This window comes from Saimiri boliviensis, chromosome 7 (genome assembly GCF_048565385.1).
Source record: "Saimiri boliviensis isolate mSaiBol1 chromosome 7, mSaiBol1.pri, whole genome shotgun sequence".
NCBI lineage: Eukaryota > Metazoa > Chordata > Mammalia > Primates > Cebidae > Saimiri > Saimiri boliviensis.
In genome coordinates this window covers 49744606-49759144 of record NC_133455.1, presented here as the reverse complement: position 1 = coordinate 49759144, position 14539 = coordinate 49744606, and the positions used below count along the sequence as shown (strand labels likewise).

Below are 14539 nucleotides of genomic sequence, written 5' to 3'. Positions count from 1 at the left end.
CATACTCTAGGTAGTCAGCACATTTGAACATATAAACTTAATAGATGAAAATGCAAATTCATATTGCACTTCCTACTACCAATTGAACTTATATTCAGAGGGGAAAGTTTATCCTCTGCTATTAATGAAAATTCTAGCAGGTCCTCTGATTTTTCTGTTACTAGCAATCCTTATAATGCCTTTTAAATTACAAATACAGTCTCATTTGGGAAATAACTCTTTGCCTCTGGTGTACCTTGCTATAGAAGGGAATCTGCATTCTGGAAAAGTGAGGTGTGATGAGTTTTCATTTATTGAGCAAATATTTATTGAACATCTATTATGTAGCATAGTTCTAGGCTGAGAAAAATAATCCAGTAAGTAACAAAACAGAGAAATCCCTGCCTCTTGGAACATGCTGTCTAATGGCTACTTCTTTCTTCCTGGTCGTTTCTTCTTCCATTTACTGGCTCCTGTCATGGACTCTTCAGAGGTTATGTACTGTGACCCTAGCACATATTCAGAGCTGACTCATTGTCGTATGGGTGTGTCTTGAATTCCTGAGAGCCTTCCCAGCTGGGTGGGATTCTCTCACCAAAATACTCCCCTGAAGTATTTTGCTTTTCCCTCTGGCTAACACTTTCCCCGGAGTCTTTGGTTTTTCGGTTGTCTATGCCACAGACTTTCTCTATATGTGACCCTCCTGTGTGGCCATCTCAGGAAGGATTCAAAGTGGCTCCACACTGGCTCTTCTTTCTGCCGAGTCTGCAAGTCCACGAGGAACAGTCATCCACCTGCTCTCAGAAGGGGAAGCTAGGTCTCTTTCATGCTCTCCAAGCCATCTGGTGTTTCTCAGGTTAGAGACTCCAGAGAAAGGTGACTTCCAAACTCCAGCACAACACAGCCAGGTCTTGACATGGCCTTGAGCTTTCTCTGTCTTGACGTGAAGGAGGTAGCACTCTTACCCCAGCCCTCCTCAACCTTTATTACATGTTGCTTGTATACCCACTAAATCAACAAGGAGTCATGGACTTTAGTGGTACCCACTTTGAAATTTGCATTTTGGTTTGCAGTTTCTGTGAGTCTGACAGTCATCCACAGAGGCCTCAGCCTAAACTCTTATTTTAATATCTAGTTACACAGACTTTTCAAATATAAAATTGTTTATTTGTGTTTCATCCCAAGAGGACTTTCTTGGGGTGGCTTTTTTGTTGTTGCTGTTAAATACTTGACTAAATTTCCCACAGCTCAGATGCAGAGAAAAATAGGAGCTTTTTAGTTTTTTGATTTACTAATCTGACCGTCTTTACCTACTAGATAGTAGTGAAGGAAACCAATGTGTAATTAAATAGAAGTTTCATCCATGACATGCTTTGAATCGTAATTTGATGTAAAGTATGGAGGCTGTGGTGTTTATCCTCCTGTCTGCCAGATGTCATGTACATGGAGGAGGAAGTGGGGCATTGGGTAGTGGGAAGGAGTGGTCCCTAGGTCTATACGGAATCTTTGGGATTCTTATTTGTTCCTGTGACTCAAGATACAAGGAGTTCTGGTTTTCCTATTGAGGAAATCTGGACACATCCCTTTGTTTGGATCCCAGTGCCCTCCTTCCAGTCATCATATATACTTTTTAGCATGAATGTCCCCTATTGGGGCCCATAAAAATTGTGGGTCCACTGCATACCATGTGGAGGCCTGGTATAGCCCAGGACGGTTGTCAGTGCCCTAGACTCCTCCTAAGATGCATCCCTACTTTTTATTTTATTTTTTATTTTGAGATGGAGGCTTGCTCTGTTGCCAGACTAGAATGCAGTGGCATAATCTCGGCTCACTGCAACCTCCACCTTCCGAGTTCAAGTGATTCTTCTGCCTCAGCCTCTCAAGTAGCTGGGACTACAGGCTCATACCACCATGCCCAGTCAATTTTTGTATTTCTAGTAGAGACGGGGTTTCACCGTGTTGGCCAGTATGGTCTCTATCTCTTGACCTCGTGATCCACCCGCCTTGGACTCCAAAAGTTCTGGGATTACAGGTGGGAGCAGCTGTGCCCGGCTTGCATCCCTGCTTATTAACGTGACCTGGAGACCCTCCTGTGTTGTGTATTCTTATGACCCAAATCCTTCAAGACAAACAGAGGCATGTTTTCATTTATTTCTTCCTGAAAATTTCCCTAGGTCATGCCATCCTTTTTTATGTCCTCAGCCTCAGAGCTAAGGTGAAATAGCAGGTGGGGATATGAGAGAAGAGACAAAGGGGCCTAAATCAGGAAGTTAAAAAAAATGCTATATTACCTACAATATTTACATTACATGCCACCACTGTATGGTAGCTCGGAACAGGTAGTAACAATATAATGTCCAAGTGAGAGTAAATAAGAATTTAGTAATTGCCTTCTAAACGAGATGACTCCCTACTATATCCTGTATATTCTTCATTCCCTGGATCCAGTCCATTTTTATTACCACCACTTCACAGTCTCACCCAGATCATATGATTTCATTGACTCAAGTTTTTAGCCACTCTGCTGTATCATGATTGTTTTCTATGTAGACAGTTGCCTTTCTGGAACAATTTTGATTGTGTTTATACTTATTTGCTATCTTTGTTACGAAATTTTTCTGTAGTTGCAATGGTAGCTGTGTGGCATTAGACATTGTTATTTATTTTCTGAGCTTTGATTTACCTTTTGGTAAATGAGGATTATAATACCTGCATCACACAGTTATAAAAATTTAAATGAAAAAGCAGATATAAAGCATTTACTACCATGTTAGACAAGAACAGCCAAGTACTCAATAAATAATTTATTATTATTATTATTATTATTATTATTATTATTCCTTTTCATTGTTCCCCACAACCAGCCTTCCCTTTCAGCCAGGGTGGTGCTGTTACTTTCCTAAACATTCCATGTCCTATTTTGATCTTGGTTCTCAGATTTGGCTTTATGTTTTATAATTTATTTTATAATTTAATAATTTTTTATAATTATTTTCTAATTTAATCTATAGTTTTTTGAGTGCAAGTCTTCCTCCACCTTGGCTGTTTAATTACTACCCATCCTTCCAAATCTAGTGCAAGCCCTGTTCGTTTAACAAATAAATGCCTTTGTGATAACTTTATTTTTCATTGATCTGCCCTTTCTTTTAACTCCCTTACTACTGTAGAAAAATATGACTCTGGGTGGGGTGCGTTTGCTTATGCTTGTAATAACAGCACTGTGGAAAGCAGAGGCGGGTGGAACATGAGGTCAAGAGATCGAGACCATTCTGGCCAACAGGGTGAAACCCCATCTCTACTAAAAATGAAAAAATTAGCTGGGCATGGTGGCACATGCCTGTAGTCCCAGCTACCCGCAAGGCTGAAGCAGAAGATTCACTTGAACCGGGGAGGTAGAGGTTGCAGTGAGCCAAGATCACACCACTGCACTCCAGCCTGGCAACAGAGTGAGACCCCTTGTCAAAAGGAAAATATGGCCCTGTTGTCATAATGCATTGTGACTTACCTATTCTAGGGATATATTATATTTTGCATTTTTTTCTCATTGTTTTCTATAGTGTTTCCATTCTTTAATTTTTGCCTGATGGTTGGTTGCTATCCTTATAAATGTCATGTACAGGTTTTGGTCAGAAAGGAGTAGGGGTGCTGGGTGTGGTTGCTCACATCTTTAATCCCCATGCTCTGGGAGGCCAGGCAAGAGGATCACTCGAAGCCAGGAGTTCAAGACTAGCCTGTGTAACAAAACAAGACCACCAAGAAAAGTCTCTAAAATATATATTTTTAAAAATTAGGCTGGTGCAGTGGTTTATGCCTGTAATCCCAGCACTTTGGGAGGCCAGGGCAGGAGGATCACGAGGTCGGCAGATCATGAGGTCAAGAGATGGAGACCATCTTGGCCAACATGGTGAAGTCACATGTCTACTAAAAATACAAAAATTAGCTGGGCGTGGTGACCTGCGCCTGTAGTCCCAGCTACTCAGGAGGCTGAGGCAGGAGAATTGTTTGAACCTGGAAGATGGAGGTTCCAGTGAGCCAAGAATGCACCATTGGATTCCAGCCTAGTGACAGAGCAAGACTCCATCTCAAAAAAAAACAAAAACAAAAACAAAAAAAAAAATTTAGCTGGGCATGGTAGCACGCAGCTGTTGTCCTAGCTATGTGCCAAGACATACATAGCTGAGGGGCTGAAACAGAGCATCAGAAGTTCAGGGCTGCCATGAGCCATGATTAACCACTGTACTCTATCCTGGGTGACAGAGTGAGACCCTGTCTCTAAAAAAACAAAGGAGTGCAGGCGGGAAGGGGTAGACAGGGACACATCTGCCAGTTATTTAAACAATATTTTTATTTATAGAAATAGCATAAAGTTTTATGGAAGTCTGGCAGACAACCCTCCACTTACATTTTTTTGAATGGAATTATGTCACACACTGACCCCTCTCTGAAAGTTGCCTCAAGCAGGGGCTAGCAGAAGGTTGCTGCAGACAACCAACAGTATGCCACATAAATAGTAAGCAACAGCTTAAATAGCTACTTTCCCCATGGAAACTTCTCTTTGAAAAAGCCCTCTACATGTATCTTTAAGAAAATACCTTTCTGAGCTAATGAAACTACTAATTTAACTTCTAAAGGGAAGTTTATAGTTTTATTTGGGGGGAGGATTTTGATGCTTATTGGCTTTTCTTTGTTGTCAAAGACTATATACAAAAGATAGTGCTATTTCAGGTCTGGATTGAAGAATATAAATCCTTGTTTTATTGCTGGAAGGGAAAAAGCAGAATAAGGCATCAGTTAGCATCTTGAAAGATACCACAGGGATTTATTTTCCCTTCTCTTCGTGTGTGTGCCCTTTAATTTTTTCATTCCTCAAGCAGAGCTTAGGCAACCCCAAATTAAAGCAGTTCATGGCGTGCAGCACATGATGATTAAATCTTATCTGGCTGTTCTGGAGATGGACAGATAACAGTTGATGTAGAAAACCTTTTGTAGTGTCTGAAAAGACAACTGCCACAAAGAATGCTGTAACTCCCCTGTGTTACAAGATAACATTAAATTAAATCAGCTGAGGTTCTTTACAGGTAGTGATCTCTTTAGTGGTATTTGAAATGTGTTGACTGAACAGAAATAGAGTGTCCTAAGTGAAGTTTCATTATCCATGGGAGCCTGTTGTAAATACCACAGTGTTGTGATGTATGTTTAGCTAATTTCATGTTCTTTCATAGCTGCTGTTCAGTAGCTTAAAATGTTCATTACCAGTAAACACTGTACATTAGCAGATAAGAGCCTAGAGAAAACACCACTTACCCTTTGATAATGGACAAATAGATAATAGTGGAAGATGAGAATTAATTGTCTTTATGCAGATGTCACATCAGGCTGCAATAGAACAGGATTATTTATGCTTTCAAAAAAAATACCATTGTGCTTTGATGAGATGCAGGGCAGGCAAGTAGCTGCTAAAGAATAAATTATTTGAATTGGCATTAATGTAGTGACTTAATTCACAGCATCTAGGAATATAGTGCACATTTCTAGCACCCCTCCCCTTTTTCTTAAATTCAAGAAGTACTGCAAAATGATTGAGACTTCATAATTAGGAACCGTGGCGGAACGATTTGTTCTTTTATCCTGCTTTTTACATGGGCAGTTTGCTTATCAGCAGTCTTCAAGGTGCTGATCCTAAACTGTCAGACCTATTGGTCCTGGCTGGAGAGAGCATCGTTTGCCTTATTGTGAGAGTGAAGAAAGCATCATGGAATACATTTAAGAATTTTTATCCAGAGGCTTTCATTTGTCTTAGTGATACAAAGAGCTTTCATAACTTATTGGACAGTAGAATAACTAAGACCTACATGTATATTTAAAAAAAAAAATAGCCCTTTGCTCATCTTATTTAGCCTTTGATTTGCATCTGGCGTTTTCGTATTGAAACAACTAATGTCGACATCTTGTCCATAGGCCTAATAAAGCCTGTCCTTTGAGTTAGGTATATCCCATTTTTATCTTGAATGCCAGGGCTCAATTAGTAGTACTATTTGGCACCAGGCATGTTTTTGTCTACTGGGAACTATTTCATTTAATCAAACAGATATTTATGGGACACATCATATTTCAGCACTGGTGTGTGTAATAGGATACAAAGAAGACTATGGCTTTGAGCTTTGTAAGGGACATACACCCACATGACACCCCCCTTTCTCCGCCCCCACCCTTCTCCAAAACACATTGTAGGCAGAATTCTAAAGACGGGAACCTAGGTTCGGGTCCCCTGGCTATTCAAACTGCAATCCATGCACTATTGCAGAGGGACTTTGCAGATGTAATTAAAGTTCCAAATCAGTTGGCATTAAGGTACGGTGATTTTCCAAATGGACACGACCCAGATGGATAGGCGAACCCTTTAGAGAGTTTTCTCTAGCAGTGGAAGAGGAAGCCAGTAGCACACAAAGGTTGAAAAGGACTCTGCTCACTTTGCTGTTGCCGGTTTGAAGACAGAGGAGGACCAAATGAAAGGGAATGTGGACAGCCTCTAGAAGCTGAGCGTGGCTCCTGGATGGCAGCCAGTAAGGGAATAAGGACATCAGTCTTGAAATACCAAGGAAATGGAATTTGTCCAACAACTTGAATGAACATGGAAGTATTTCTTCCTTAAAGCCTCCAGGTAAGAGGTCTGGCCATTACCTTGACTTTGGCTTTATGAAGCCCTAAGCAGAGAACCTAGGTGAGTTTTTGTTGAATTTCTCACCTACAGAACTGTGAGCAAATACATTAGTTTCATCCTAAGCCTCTACCATTATGGTGACTTGTTAAACAACAACGGTAAACTAATACACACAAATCAGCAGAGTGATCATTTTCTTTATGAGAATTGCTAATTAATTTCAGTTTTGAGGACCCAAAGGAAAAGGTTCAATAACATTAACAGAATTTTAGATTTACTACAAATGTCTTCATTTTATACATGAGAAAATAGAAGACCAGAGAAGTTAGAGTTTTGTCCGAGCTTTTAGCTCTGGCTAGTGGCAGAGCTGGGATAGAAGATTGTCTCCCGATTCAAGGTTCGGCATTTTTTCAATTGTATCTCACTATGGTGCATAATGACTTCCAGCTTTAAATTGGAACCAAAGTGTAAAAAAAGCTAAATAATGGTAATTCTCTGTCATAATGCCAAGTGTAATGAAGGAGAGAAATGGATGAAAAAGGTAATTTCAGGAGATCGTTATTATTTCTTGTCTAAAGATTTTAGAAAATGGAAGGAAGTATGGAGTGCATTGCTGACTTACTCCTTAGGGAAAATAGAAGCGTCGATACCTTCCATGGAGTATTTTTCCATTCCAACAATATCGACCCACTGCTGCATTCCTCTAATGATGCTGCTATTACTTGAAATATCATGGGAGTAGCTTTTTTACTTAAATACATTTAGCACTGTCTTTTTAGCACTCTTAGTGATAGCAACTATTTGATTGGGAGGATTAATATGATATTGTTTCCCAATAGCTTGCAGATAGTTCTAATATGATGAATGAGATTTGATCATCCTGAATAATATAATAAACACCAGTTGGGGTAGCATATTAAGACAATTGGGCTAGGTAATATAATAAAAAGAAAATACTGGTATTAAGTTGGACTTTCTTACTTGTTTTCCAAATTCAATCTGGTAAACCATAGTTTTAAAAGAACTTTAGAAGTCATTTTTGGAGCAATGTTGGCATGACTGGAGTGAGTATCCCATCTCTTTTGGTAGGTAAATATAGCATGCGCTTTGGAGGGAATTGAATCCTGGCTTGACAATTTACTAATGGTATGATTGTGGGCAAGTTACTTAATCTCTGCAGACCTCAGTTTCTTCATGTGTAACATGGAGACTAATAGTATTAACTTTATGCCTGTCACATAAGAGGTACTCCCTAAGTGAATGAACTGAGTGGATTAAATATATTAAGGGGGGCCAGGCATGGTGGCTCATGCTTGTAATCCAAGCACTTTGGGAGGCTGAGGCAGATGGATCACCTGAGGTAAGAATTTCAAGACCAGCCTGACAAACATGCTGAAACTCCATCTCTACTAAAAGTACAAAAAATTAGCTGGGTGTGGTGGTGCATGCCTGTAATCCCAGCTACTTGGGAGGCGAAGGCAGGAGAACCACTTAAACCTGGGAAGCAGAGTTTGCAGTGAGCCAAGCTTGCACCATTGCACTTCAGCCTGGCAACAAGAACAAAACTCCAATATGTATATAATACACACACACACACACACACACACACACACACACACACACGGGTAAACCTCTTATATATAAGCATAGTACATCGTTTGTGCTTAAGCATCTTTTGTCTCTTAACATGTTATTTTTAGTGGTAGTTAAATGATATATTCAGGTTTAATGAATAAGGGTAGCTTCTTGTTTAACTTGAACCCAAGAAATAGAATTCCCCAGTGAGTCTTAACCTTTGCTTGTTTCCATTAAATCTGTGTGTAGCACCTCTCTGATGGTAGCTCAGAGTGTGTTTGCTGACAAAGGGAGGAGGTAAAGTGGGTGGTTCTGTTTTTATAACCTTATTTTTTCCTGCCTTGGGGACCCATGTTACACAGAACCACACTGGCATCTCCTGAGTGTGCCAAACTCTTTTAATTTAGACTGCTTCTACTTTAGAAACATTAAATATGTGTTTTTATTTACACTGTGAGAAAACAAAATCCTTTCTCTCCTAGATTTACATTTACCTTCCCGTGGGAGACATGGGCAACAAACGATTTTTTTACTTGCTTGGTCTCTCTCACCTGAGTTTAAAAATCTGGACTCAGGCTGGGCGTGGTGGCTCATGCCTGTAATCCCAGCACTTTGGAAGGCTGAGGCAGGTGGATCACGAGGTCAGGAGTTCAAGACCGGCCTGGCCAAGATGGTGAAACCCATCTCTACTAAAAATACAAAAATTAGCTGGGCATGGTGGCGAGCACCTGTAATCCCAGCTACTCAGGAGGCTAAGGCAGGAGAATCACTTGAACCTGGGAAGTAGCGGTTGCAGTTAACTGAGACAGGGCCATTGCACTCTAGCCTGGGTGACAGAGGGAGACTTTGTCTCAAAAACAAAAAAAAAAAATCTGGACACAGCTCCGCCTTGTATATTTGATGCTTTTTTTTTTTTTAATTTGGTTTAAAAGCTGAACTGTGATTGTGAGACATAGCCTCAGCCCAAAGAACTGATTGTCTTCATCTCTATTGGACCAGGTAGGCTCCAGTTCTCTTGGTCTCTTGCAGCCTTAACTTGTTCTGTGGCCCGTTGGAGCAGATATAAGTAGTAGCAATGCTAGTGCTTCAGGAACAAGAGTAAAGATTGTGTTAACAGATAGAAACTGTTTTCCTTTTCTTTTCTTTTTTTTTTGAGGCGGAGTCTCGCTTTGTTGCCCAGGTTGTAGTGCAGCAGCACCATCTCAGCTCAGTGCAACCTCTGCCTCTCGAGTTCAAGTGATTCTCCTGTCTCCTTCTCCCCAAGTAGCTGGGATTACAGGCAAGCAACAACACGCCCACCTCATTTTTGTATTTTTAGTAGTGATGGGGTTTTAACATGCTGGTCTTGAACTCCTGTCCTCAGGTAATCCACAAAGTGCTGGGATTACAGGCCTGAGCCACTGCACCCAGCCCATGAAACTTGTTTTTCAATCCTGTTTTAAAGATGGAAGACAAGGGTTCTCACAGAAAGACATACAGTAGCCAATTTAGATATTTCTGTGATGGCTCACTATATACTTATTTGTGGTTTTTTTCCCTCATTCCTTTAATTGTATTTAGTTCAAATTTTGAAGTTCCTCTTTTGTTTATACCACTAAACTCTCAAAGTTTAAGTCTTTTTTTTAATACAAAAAATGATTGACTTTAAATACCTTCTACAAGGCTGACCAGATCAAGCAGCTTTCTATAGAAACGGGCACGCATGTTTTAGATGAAGAGAAGAGATGGCCCTGGATATCTTTTCCTCATATTTTTGAGAAGTGACCTCTGGTTGGTATTTCTTAAAGGGCTTAAAGGATCGTGTTGGCAATTGGCATTCTGCACTCTAGTCTCCCCCTTACTACCTCCAGGGGATAGAGATTGCATCAGAAATAATCAAGGTGATTATTTTATGTTAATAGCTGATATGTGGAGAGTTTTTTTGTTTTTGTTTTTGTTTTTGTTTTTAATGCCTAAAGGTAAGTGCTTTGTATGAACTGGCTTATTTAATTTTCACAATACCATGAGATAATAATAGCTATGGTCAGTCTTATGAGATATTATTATTAATCCCGACTTTATGTCTATTGTTTATCCTTGTTTCAGACCCTGTACAAAGTGCTGTATAGATATTATTTTTCTAATTCCTCACCACAGTCTTCTGAAATATCCCACTAGAATATAAGCTCTATGAGTATTATGACTTTTTCTTCTTCTGGGCTAAATTCTGGGACAGCATTTAGTATAATGCCTAGTGCAGGATAGGTGCTTAGTAAATAGTTATTGAATGAATAAATCACAGTGTTTTTTTTTTTTTTTTTTTTTTAACAAGGAAGCTCTTAAGAGAAGTTAAGTAACTTGCCCAAGTTCAAGTGATGAAGCTGGGAATTATACCCAGACAAGCGTGACTTCAGAGCCTGCAATCTTTATCTTTGTGTTATGAGTTATTTTTGTTGCTGTTGTTGTGAACAAATCTCTGGGATAATGTTGAACTCTGATGCAGAATGATGTGTTAAATTAGGTTTCTAAAATTAAATATATAAAGTTGTTTTGGAAACTTCAAAATTTTGAAACTGTTGTAAATTGTCACTTAGTGGGAACACTTAAAAGTTTAAAATGACTAATATTAAAGAAATTATAGATAATGATAATGTTGCTTGTTTATAGGAAGATTTCAATGTATATGAGTATATTAATTATATGAATATATGTGAATGTATTAAGGTTCTCTCATATACTCAAATAATGTTTTTAGTCTTTTTAAAGAAGGGAAATAATGTAAATTTTGCCAGTATTTACTATTCCATAAAATATGATATATAATTAAAATGTGAATTTTCAAAATTCATTGAAAAAGTATCTCTTATGATTACTTCCTAATGCTTTTTTCTTTTCCTTTTGGAAAAAGTATCTGGAATTGTATGTTGTGTGGAATCTGAAATATGTTTTTATGCTTACATATTTCAGATGGTTCTAGTTAAGTAGTTTTGTGTTAAAGGATCGACAAAATGCCAAGATATTTATAAAAGGATTGCATCAATCTGCACTGCCTCTAGATCATTGTGAACTTGTACTTTATTCTGACCAATATTATTGGCTATTAGTGTTCAAACGCATTGACATTTTTATAGGAAAAAAATTCCATTCCATTAGTAATTTGCAGTCTATGCTTAACATCTTTATGAATAGTTATTAAATATATACATTATCCCTCTCCCCAATAGACTGTCAACTATGTTTTTACATTTGTTGGAAGCTCCATTTTTTTTTTTTTTCCTGAAGGCTCTTGTTGCTTATAAGAATTGCAGGCTGGGTACAGTGGATCACACTTGTAATCCTAGCACTTTGGGAGGTCGAGCGAGGCAGGCAGATCTCCTGAGGTCAGGAGTTCGAGACCAGCCTAGCCAACATGGCGAAACTCTGACTCTACTAAAAATACGAAAAATTAGCCAGGCATGGTGGCAAGCACCTATAATCCCAGCTACTTGGGAAGGTGAGGCAGGAGAATTGCTTGAACTTGGGAGGCAGAGGTTGCAGTGAGATAAGATTATGCCATTGCACTCTAGCCTGGGTGACAAGTGAGACTCTGTTTCAGAAACAAAACAAACAAACAAAAAAGAATCTCATAGTTGGAGTTTTCCTGAGTTACTAATAGTGGTGCTGCTTATATTCTTGGGAGCATAAAATGGGGAGTGGCTGTTCTTTTGGTAAATTGGTTTGGAGACTTCATAAAGACCAACTATTACCTCCAGCAAACTAATCGTAAAATAGGGCTGTATAACTGCAAACATTATCATGTATCTTAGTGGACATGAGTAAACATCTTGGATGCAGAACTTTAAAGACAAATGTGTGCTATATTTGGGGTTTGCTTTACATAGGAACAATGAACTTCATAAATAATAAAGATTTTTAGGGAGCTAGGTTTAGCAACATATTGTGTAACATCTCTTCTGTCTTCTACTTATCCCTGCTCAACTGTGCCCTGGAGTAGCTCAGCTGGCTTTAAAATCTCCGTCAGGTGTCACTGTCTTGCTTTCATTAGACCCTTAGGCTCAAGTCACCTGGATCACTTGTTCCTGCCATTCTTGAGGGCTGCTACAGTGAGTTTCTCTCTCCTGGTCTCTTCATCATCTTTTTGAATGAGTACTGCTCTCTTAAACCAATAAGATAGGACTATATACCCTGGTGACCTTGTGGCTTTTCTTTTCTGTTAAAGGAGCCTTCAGGCAGATACCACAGATCTGAGGGGTCCTTTCAGCTGCTCATCTTTTCTACTTATCACTTTTGCCTTCCTACCCTTAGAAGCCAAGTCATTGTCTATAGATGAACTGTGTAACATCTGTTTTATAGAAGTAAACCAGGAGATCATTCATTTCTGCAGTCTTCATATTGTCATGCCAGTATGCTAGCTGAAAACAAAATTGCTTTTTTTTTTTTTTTTTAATGAGAAAGAAGTTTTCTGGTTTTTTACAAAAAGAGACTGACCATGTGTAAACATTATTTAAACTGTTTCCTCATTGTGGTTTCACTGTGTGGAGGGCTAATTTTTAAAAGTAAATATGATGTTATTGTACTAACTTGCTTATTACCAGCAAGTTTCTCATACTGACCAATGTTTTATATAGTGGGTGGCTTAATGATTTTAACTTGAGAAATCTGATTAGAAAAATAGTTATCCACTTCTGTTTGCTGAGCTGCAAATAAGTCATAAAAAAAGAAAACTTCAGAAGCTAATTTTTTTCAAAGGAGATATGAGAATTTTACAATTTAACTTGTGAAATTTAGGTCTGTCTCATGAGATTGCCAAAGGCACAGTTAATTCTCTGGGAGGCCCAGTTGATTATTGTGTAAAGCTGTTTAAATTTTCAAGGATCTTTTAAAATGCATTCCTGGTTTTTGATACAAAAGTTAATTGATTTCAAATGTCAGCTTGTGTATGAACCACTTATGTTGATGAAAGTGGTTGACCCTCCTGGGTAAATACAGGTAAAAATAAAGCATATTAATTGGAAAACATTGATGGAGTTAGAGCTGTCATTGAGTGGATTCTCTAGGGAGTCTTAGTAGGTCATGTTTTGCCAGGCATTGGGGCATTCTGGGATCCAACAGTTAATCTGTGAAGGGACAAATAAAGATGTCACCAGAATCAGCAGACTGAGATTTATGCCCAAAAGTCCAGATGCTTCCTTGGGAGATAACCTCAAGGGAATGACATCTGCTAACATTTCTGCCTTTAGTTTATCAGAAAGAAGTTGAGAGAAGCTTAGGAAATTAAGGCATTTCTTAGAGAATAATAAGAGTAATTGTAATGTTTTAAAGGTCCTCCTTTCTTAGTGGCTTCTAAAAATACTGTCGCTGATTTTTCAGACCAACAGTTTACTTCACTGAGTTAAGAAAAATGTTATTTTTTTAAAAAAACAAAACACAAAGAAAAACCCATGGGGTTTTAGGCCTTAGAAACTTGGTGTTATAAGAAGTATACAGTCCTTAGTTGAAAGTTGAATGCTCTGCTAATTTATTTATATAATTAAACTTTTTAAATTAAATATTTGGATTGTAGTAGAGGTACTTGCCTTTTTAGAAAATACCTCAGACCGGGTACAGTGGCTCCTATCTGTAATCTCAGCACTTTGGGAGGCTGAGGCAGGCAGATCACTTAATTTCAGGAGTTGAAGACCAACCTGGCCAATATGGTGAAACCCTGTCTCTACTAAAAAAAAATAATAATAATAGAAAAATTAGCTAGGTGTTGTGGTGGTGGGCATCTGTAGTCCCAGCTACTTGGGAGGCTGAGGCATGAGAATTGCTTGAACCTTGGAGGCAGAGGTTGCAGTGAGCCGAGATAGCACCACTGCACTCCAGCTTGGGAGACAGAGCAAGACTCTGTCTCAAAAATAAATAAATAAATGAGCACTTTGGCTGGGGCAGTTCATGCAGTAGTATATCATTTTGGAATGTGGGTAAGCACTTCTGAATTGACATGGCCTGGAAATTTTTTATATTTGATTTTCTCAAAGCACATTACAACTGTGCTCATCTTCTTGTGAACAGAAATGTTTGAGGATGGGTAAAATGAACTGTAGAAAGCATCTTAGTAAAAGGTGTTATGCAAGTCATAATTATTTTCCAAGTGCTATCTGTAAGCAACTTACACAAATCAAAGCTTCCTTGAAATAGAGATTACAATCAAAGTTCATCTGTATGCTATTGTATTTAGAGTGCTGGCCAACATTCCAACTTGCAGTCGCTTTGAGGGAAAAATTCTTCAAATTCATCACTGTTGGGAAATGCGATTTAAATTCTGATTACTGGAAGCCTTATTACAGAGGAGGTGGAAGGCAG

At 38.7% G+C, this 14539-nt stretch overlaps 1 protein-coding gene and 1 long non-coding RNA gene across 4 annotated transcripts in view; both read left to right on the top strand.

The window, feature by feature from the left end:
* The window catches only part of TMTC2 (transmembrane O-mannosyltransferase targeting cadherins 2), a 440961-nt gene that overhangs the window by 49422 nt on the left and 377000 nt on the right, over positions 1–14539 (top strand). The window lies entirely within an intron of this gene.
* LOC141585096 (uncharacterized) overlaps positions 1–14539 on the top strand; it is a 46735-nt gene that overhangs the window by 29671 nt on the left and 2525 nt on the right. The window contains exon 1 of the long non-coding RNA XR_012518400.1: positions 1–14539. This exon is cut by the window's left edge and continues 29671 nt beyond it. This is a non-coding gene — a long non-coding RNA (uncharacterized LOC141585096).